The 8,597-nt window shown below is 34.8% G+C and overlaps 1 pseudogene; it reads left to right on the plus strand.

Moving 5' to 3' along the window:
• The first annotated feature begins 983 nt into the window (after positions 1–983).
• On the plus strand, positions 984–2,121 carry LOC140509090 (L-lactate dehydrogenase B chain pseudogene; annotated as a pseudogene).
• The last annotated feature ends 6,476 nt before the right edge of the window (positions 2,122–8,597 follow it).

Below are 8,597 nucleotides of genomic sequence, written 5' to 3' on the forward strand. Positions count from 1 at the left end.
GATTAGGCTGTGTAAATCAGAGGCCTCCAGAAATAGGAACTTCATTGCCTTTTTTAGATGGTCCATCTTACCTTTCAATAACTCTAAAACTTTGAAGATTTTTCCTTTCGTTGAGCTGAAATCTGCCTTTCCTTCCTTCCATACATTGCTCACAGTTCAGCTCTATAAGGTCAAGAAGAGCAAGTTTAATGCTTTTTCATATGACAATCCTGAAAGCACTTGGACAGTTGTCATAATAATATTTGTTTTTAGGTTTGTAAAACTCTTTATATATAAATTTTCATCTTCCCAATAATCCTCACTGTGAAGTAGATAATGTAAATATTTTTATTCTAACATTATAGATGACAAAGTTGAGGAACTAAGAGCTTAAATGACTTTCCTATTGACACACAGGTAGTGTCAAAAGTGATGTTCAAAGTCAAATTTTCCCTGACCCCTAAGTGCAACATTCTTTCTAGCATACCACATTGCCTCTGTACCATGTCTCCCCTTCTCTTCCGACTCAGATTCAATCTAGCTCTGACTCTGTTTAGCTGAGATTCTATCTTGCACACTTGTCAATATAAGTGTTACAAATGCTTAGGCTTCTTAAGAGTCAGCTCAATATGGTGAATCTTTAATAAACTTCATTTTACTTTGGCTGAAAAAAGCCTTGTGTAGAATTAATTTGGGAGCACCCACCCTAAATCTCATTATGGTCCCTTGACCTCAACAGTTTGGGATCCTGGGAACCCTGAAATGCAAGAGTGCAAAGGTTCTGCCTTGAAGGAATTCAACCACTCAAGACTTCTTTCAGTTAAAGGGAAGTTTATTGTATCACCAATAGTAGCAGGCAAGATTTTTAAGTGAATCTGTGCAATTTAATGGGAGAAAAATTGGTATTTATATACTAGAAAAGACAATGAGAAGATCTGGATGAGATTACAGATAGATTCTGGAAGTTCTTTCTCTGGATGTGGATAGCATTTTCCATCGTGAGTTCTTTGGAGATGTCTTGGATCATTGTATTGCTAAGAAAAGCCAAGTTGTTCATGGTTGATCATTATATAACGTTGTAGATACTGTCTAAAATATTTTCCTGGTTCTGCTCTCTTCACTTTGCATCAGTTCACAAGAAAATGACTACTCTTAAAGAAAAACTGATTGTTCTATTTGCAAAAGAGGGGGCAGAAGCCCCAGACAATAAGATTACTGTTGTGAGTGTTGGATAAGTTGGTATGGCCTGTGCTGTCAGTATACTTGCAGAGTCTTGCTGATGAACTTTCCTTTATTGATGTTTCGGAAGACAAACTCAAAGGAGAGATGATGGATCTGTAGCATGGGAGCTTATTTCTTCAAACTCCTGAAATTGTGGCTGATAAAAATTACTCTGTCACTGCTGGTTCCAAGATTATTGTAGTCACTGCAGGAGTCCACTAACAAGAAGGAGAGAATTGTATCTATTTGGTACAAAGGAATGTGAATGTCTTCGAATTTATTATTCCCCAGACTGTAAAGTATAGCTGAGACTGTGTCATAATTGTGGTTTCCAACCCGGTGGATATTCTTACATATGTCACCTGGAAACTGAGTGGCCTGCCAAAGCACGCAGTGATTGATAGTTGATGAAATCTGGATTCTGCCAGATTCTGCTATTTTATTTCTGAAAAACTTGGCATCCATCCAAGCAACTTCCATGGCTGGATCCTTGGAGAACATGGAGACTCAAGTGTGGCCATGTGGAAGAGAGTCAATGTGGCAGGTGTTTCCCTCTAAGACCTGAATCCAGAACTGGGAACTGACAATGACAGTGAAAACTGGAAGGAAGTTCATAAGTTGGTGATTGAAAGTGCCTATGAAGTGATCAAACTCAAAGGATACACTAACTGGGATACTGGATTAAGTGTTGCTGATCTTATTGAGGTGATAAAAAGTCTCTCCAGGATTCATCCTGTATCTGCTATGGTGAAGGGGATTTATGGCATCAAGAATGAAGTATTCCATAGCCTTCCACATATTCTGAATGCCTGAGGACTGAGCACCATTATCAACCAGAGGCTGAAAGATGATGAGGTAGCTCAACTCAAGAAGAATGCAAATACCTTGTGGGAAATCCAAAAAGACCTGAAAGACCTGTAACGTTCACAGCAATATTCTGTAGAAACCCAATCAGCATGATATGAATCGCTGTGCTCTCTTAGTAACTATTTATCTTGATGGATAGAATTTTTCTCTTGTACTCAACTCTGGCCACAGTATCAAAATATATGATTAAAAGGCTTGCTATATGAAAGTATGGACCAAGAAAACAAAGTTTTCTTTTCTTTAGATTGAATATCCCTAGTTTAACTAACTGAATCATGGTATCACCTCTAATTCTATCACCATGCTGGGCAAGTTCTTCTACATGCACTCCAAACTGTCATTATCCCTTTATATGCACACTGAGCATAATGTAGTCCATATGTAGTAGACCAGGATGGGACATAGAATAGCCTCCTCTTTTCTGGAAACCACCTCTAATAATTTTGGTTAACATATTACATGTCAAGTAATGAGCAGATAGTTCCTTAAAATAAAGTTCAATTTCAAATATATTGTTATCTAGCTACATTTTCACCATCTTTTATAAGAGCTGATTTTTGACTCCTAGTGTAGTTTTAAGTTTGTCTTTATTGAATATTGACTTTTTCATTTGGAAAACTGTTCCAGACCTTCAGGATTTGGTGGGATCTTGACTTCTGTCATACAAGGTACCTACCCCTCTCTGTTTTGCATCATCTGCAATTTTCACCACCAATAATGGTAGAATTTGTGATAAGAAAGAAGTAGATGCTAGGAAGTGAACAGATATTATTGTATCTCTAAATATGAATATGAGGGTAATCTAAATATTTTGTAATCTAAATTTAAGATCGCAACTGATGATTGATTTTGCACATCACTGGAAGAATTAAAGCAGAGCAATCCTGAATTTCCTGCTGCAAATAAATTCAGAGGAATTCACTTATACCAAATGGAAGGATGGATCACATGTTCCATTTGGAGATGTAAATGAAAGAGTTGGTGGAGTTGTTTTCATATTGTGCCCAAGGTTAATAAGAAACATCATTTCATAAGACATATCCCTATTTGATAAACTCCAGTGGCTCTTTATTACCTTTAGGTTCAAATATAAAATACTGTTTAGCTTGGTATAGAGCATGACAAAAAGGAAGTGTTTAATAAATGTTGATTGATTGGTTGAACATATGACTTTAGAAGGTGCTAGTAGGAGGAAGGGCTCTAAAAAACAGCCAACAGGCCAAAGGGTTGAGATGATTATTACAAGCAGTTAAGGTTATAAGGGGAAGAGTCTTTTTTTCTCTTTCCTTAAATTCTCCAAGAAAGATTGTATAACTACTGATACGAATGTTCCATCACAGACTAGAGTAGTACACATAAATGATTAGCAATAATTTAATGCTCTAAACCTACGCTATTTCTCTTAAGATTTTTCCTGACTTTCTTTTGAAATGTTTCTTGTTAACAAATAATTACTTATCAAACGTCCATGTGTCAGTTTCCTACCTTTCTTTAACTTTTTTATTCATTCTTCCATCATACACTAAGGACCTGACACATGCATTATTATGTGCAGTTCACAGACTGATGATGTATACCTAAAGAATACATTATCATGTATATGCTTTAACTTTATATAGTTAAAGATTGTTTTGGCTTCCCCTATCTGCTTCATTAGGCTAAATAAATATTTTTTTTTTCAGTCTTTCAGCATATTCAGTAAAAAAAAAAATGCTCACCAACTTGTTCTTAAGAAAATTATAGTGTAGTAGGGAGGATTAACTATAGGTACATTTAATAAAATAGCATATAATAAAATATAATATGGGATAGTAAATAGAAGAAGAGATACTCTGAGAGTCAGGAAGATCTATGATAAATTCTTGCCTTTGATACAAACTAGAAGAATGTTCAAGGGGGAGCCATTTAATCAGTCAATATGTCAGACAATGTTCTAAGACTATAAAGTAGAAATAAGTTAGTAATCAGAATAGGAAGATGATTCACACTTTATGTTCTTTGAAGCTTTTATACTCTAAAACTTTGTTTTATGTGGATTGTGTCTATTGAAATATACCTTATGATAAATTAAAACATTTGAGCACTATACTGAAAGTAGTTTTGACCTTCAGCACTCCCTGAAAGGGTCTTGGACACTTGTATGAATTCCTTAGACCACACTCTGAGAACCATTGGGATACCTGGAATTCCCCTTACCAAAAGAATGACAGGTCCAGAATCCACTCCTACCCTCCAAAAAATTAGAAATAGTCCCTTCCCCAAACATGTTATAAGATCTGAGGAGGAATAAATTCTTTCTAACCAGAGATAGAGTAAAAGATGAATTTAGACATCATGGAGGAAGAGGCAGTTGAACTGGGTCTTAGAGGCTTTCAGTGAGGGGAGAGGGCAGGGATTCGATTTCAGATACAAGGAATGGCAAGGGCAAATGCATAGATATGGGAAATAAGATAAAAAAAAAACTTGAGAAAAGTAAGTAGTTCAGTTCAGTAAGACTATGGAGTTCGTGGAGGAGATTTGTGTAGAATAAAGTTGGGTATCTGACAGTTTTAGTTCTACTTCTTTAGAATACTCAAAATTTTATGCATTTCATTTTTAAATGACTAGGCCCAAACCAAACAATCTCTGTAGAGAAAAAAGGTCAATTTTTGATCTTTAAGATAAAGAATTTTGCCCTGACACCTTAGTTCTATATTTCAGAAGCAAGTCACTAGGCCACTGATTTGTACTACTTGGGATGAATAGTCTTAAGAAGTGTGAAGAACTATATATAAAAAAGTAACAAATTTGATCCTATTACTTTCAAGTACATGCATTCAACTAATTCAAAGGAATCAATTTTATCCATATACCTACTTGGGTATTATGATGTAATGGTTTACAAATAAAATAGATTTTTTGTATGTATGGAATTGGATACTTATTTGGAGCCTAAGGAAGTTTGGAAAGTTCCAAAAAATATAAAAAATTCCTCTGTATTATTAAGTACTACAAAGCAACTAAAAAATTTCAAGATGATTATCTGTCTTCATTGGTAGGGGAAGTTAATACAGGAAATTCACTTCACCAAAGCAATCAAAGGTCTCAACTAATATTAATAATGTTAATAATAGCAATAAAACAATAGTAACTTTCACACCAACCAAATGAATCTAGAATAAAGTAGAAATATGGGGATTTGTAAATATTTATATCAACTATATCTGATAGAATTATGACAGATTTCCTTTGGAAATGTATACCAGATTTTAAGATGAATAACTATCTCCCAGTATAAATCATAAGTTAACAGAAAAATATACTATTAACAGAGTTTAACAAACAAACAAACAAACACAATGCCACCCAACCTTGATTCAAGTGACCAGAAGTTTTAAATTAGTAAAATCTGATTAATGTACTTTTTCTGTAATTTGTTACCATGTATACCTCATTGCTATGTACTGGCAATTCAAACTGGAAAAGATATTATCCTTGGTAGGTACTTAATATATTTAGAATAAAATGGATGAATATTAAAGTTAGTGTAGATTAGGAACCTCACTCATTAATAGCAGTTTAGGTCTTAGTTTTTAAAGGACTTTTTTTCCAGAAAATTTTTTCAGATAACATGATTGCCATTTTACTTATAGTAAACATAGTACTAACACTACTAATGATAGTAAGGCCAAATGCTGGGATATTTCCCCCCAATTGTGATTATGGATTTGCAGTGTCATGTATGTTGTGGTCCCCCTTGCTACCAATGGTATCTAATTATGAGATGATTTATAACAGATAGAAGGATAGATGTCAAATGAGTATGAAACCAAAACTAGCTGCAAATAAGGTAGTAAGATTGGGATTACTCCCAAGAGTTCTGAATTTAAGGGATCTTTGACAGCATTTGTATTCTTTTGGAATGGAGAAACAATAAGGTTCACACTTAGTTAGCAAAAATATTTAGACAAAAGCAAACTACCAGGTCATGGGTTTCCTTATTTTATACCTTTCTTCATACTATTATACTCTGGGTGAGCTCCTCTCCATTTTTGGACTATTCTACTCCTACTGTGATAGCCTATAGTATACTGGGGTCTCTATCTACCATAACATAGCACACTATGCATCAGTGTACTAGAATGACTCTTCCTGAGGGGAATTGTGTCACAAAGCTCCCTTTCTCTGTGTGTCTTTAGGTCTCTGTCTCTGTCTCTGTCTCTGTCTCTGTCTCTCTCTCTCTCTCTCTCTTTCTCTCTCTCTCTCTCTTTCTCTCTCTCTTCCCTTTCTCTCTCTCTCTTGCCCTCTCTCTCTCTTTCTCTCTCTGTTTCTCTTTCTCTTATTCATACCTTACTCTTCCTCAAATAGACTTACCTGTGACAAGTTAATTTGAAGTCATCTTTTGTGATGCCTGACCTGGGCTCACTTCTTGCTACTCATCCTCTAACTTTTGCCAAGAACAGGATTAATTCCAATTTAATTTGTATGGTATTAGATCTTTCCAGTCCATCTTCATCCATCTTCATTCTTAGTTATGTAAAATCACTTTGCATTCGTTTTTTCCCATCTTTGCATTTCCCCGAATAAATTTCCCTCTCTTTTTCCCCATGGACCTCATCCCATTTGTAATAGTAAACCATACTTTTTTCTAGTAAGCTGATCAAGTGAGTTAGTGAAACACTGTCACCATCAATAGAATAAGTACCTAAAGACATACAATAAAATATTGTCCTAGGTACTGAGGGGGAAAAAAGGAATTCTCTGTTTAGCAATGTTCGCTTCCTCATAGCATAGCAGGACTTACTTAATTATTTATGAACCATTCTTAATAGCAGGTGTCTGATATCAGTCTTGAAAACCTCCAATAATAGCAGCTCCCTTGTGGCACCAGATTTCTTTGCCTTACTGATCTCATAGTTAGTTTTTCCTAATATTAAACGCATTTTCCCTTTTGCAGCTTAAGCCCATTTCTTCTTATTCTATCCTCAGTGACTAGAAAAATTGATCCTTGTCCTCATGTGAACATCTCTTTATGTATTTTTAGCCAATTAGCATGTCTCCCTTCAGCCTTTTCTCTAGATTGAATCTGCCCAGTTCCCTTAACCTTTCCTCACAGATTTTATTTTCTAAAACTTTCATTAATTTTGTTGCTGTTCTCTGAACTCACTTCATTCATCTACTTCCTGTACCAAATGTGTCTCCTCATATATTTATGTGTCCACATGCAATAGTTTCAAACTGTACTCTAAGGTATGTATGGCTTTATCTTTTCTCTAGTGAATTTCAATGTGTTCATATATGTGCATATGTATGTGTATAGGAAAAAAATGAAAAGATACATACATATATTTTTATATATGTATCTTTTCATTTTCTGTCCTCAATTTTTTTTACTCTTTTACTTATGCCAGGAATTTGTCTCTCTTCTGTTTGTGCTGTGAAATCTTTGTAATTCTGTTAGAAAGTTTAGTTATAGATATATTGATGAACGTATAAGGGTGTGTAATGAAGTATGCCTAAAGTTTATATCTGTTTCTTTCTCCCATAATTTTGTTAAAGGTAAGAAACAATCATTTTGAACAAAATACTTATAAGTAGACTTTTTTTTATTTTGCATTTATATGTTAATACCTAGTAGAATTATATGATGCCTATTTAGCTCTTTGCACCCACAAAGCAGTTCTCAGCACTTTTTAATAATTCATTGAAAGCTTTGCTGCAGGGCTGCTGTGTTCTCAAAATTATATAAGTCATATGACTGAGAGGAGAGATGCAGGAATTTACAGAGTTTTTTTTCTAAATGAAATTGATATGCAGACTGTGTTGCACCAAGGTGGTGATGTAGTAAGAACAACTTTTTATTGAGTATTGGGTAGATCAGAGCAAGGAGGGGTGGGGAACCAGTAAACTTATATTATGCAATTTCTTTTTTGCAACATTTGCAATTATTTTGATTGAATAATTCTCAAGCTGGAACTTTAGAATTATAACTGAATAAAATATTGTCCTGAATTTAATCAGGAACACATAAAAATATTTCACAAATGTCCCTCTTATAAGGAGTAAAACACTTTTATTTGGTCTTCACAATGTGCATTGTTATGTCTTCCTTACCTGAAAAATGTTCCAAAATTCTGGATTACCTCCCTATAAGAAACAGTGACCCGCCAAACAACTGAAGTCAAACACAAGAGCTCTTCTAAGTGATTTAGCATAACTAGTTTGGTGCTACACAGTGCATTGGTAAGAGCCCTAGATTTGGATTTAGAATATGTGGGTTCAAAATCCAACTTCACCACTTATCATCCATGTCATCTGGAGAAAATCACTTAGTGTCTTTATGCTCTGGTGTCCTCATGTTTAAAATCAAGGAGTAGTATTAACGGACCTGTTAGATCTCTTCCCATTCTATTTCTACAGTTCTGTGATTTATGCAAGGAGCTGTGTGCTATAGCAGTTATAGTTACTGGCCTAAAGACAGGAAGACTCATTTTCCTGAGTTCTAATCTGGCCTTAAACATTTACTAACTCACTGTGGTGAGTTATTTAAC

Source organism: Notamacropus eugenii, chromosome 5 (assembly GCF_028372415.1).
Source record: "Notamacropus eugenii isolate mMacEug1 chromosome 5, mMacEug1.pri_v2, whole genome shotgun sequence".
Classification (NCBI taxonomy): domain Eukaryota; kingdom Metazoa; phylum Chordata; class Mammalia; order Diprotodontia; family Macropodidae; genus Notamacropus; species Notamacropus eugenii.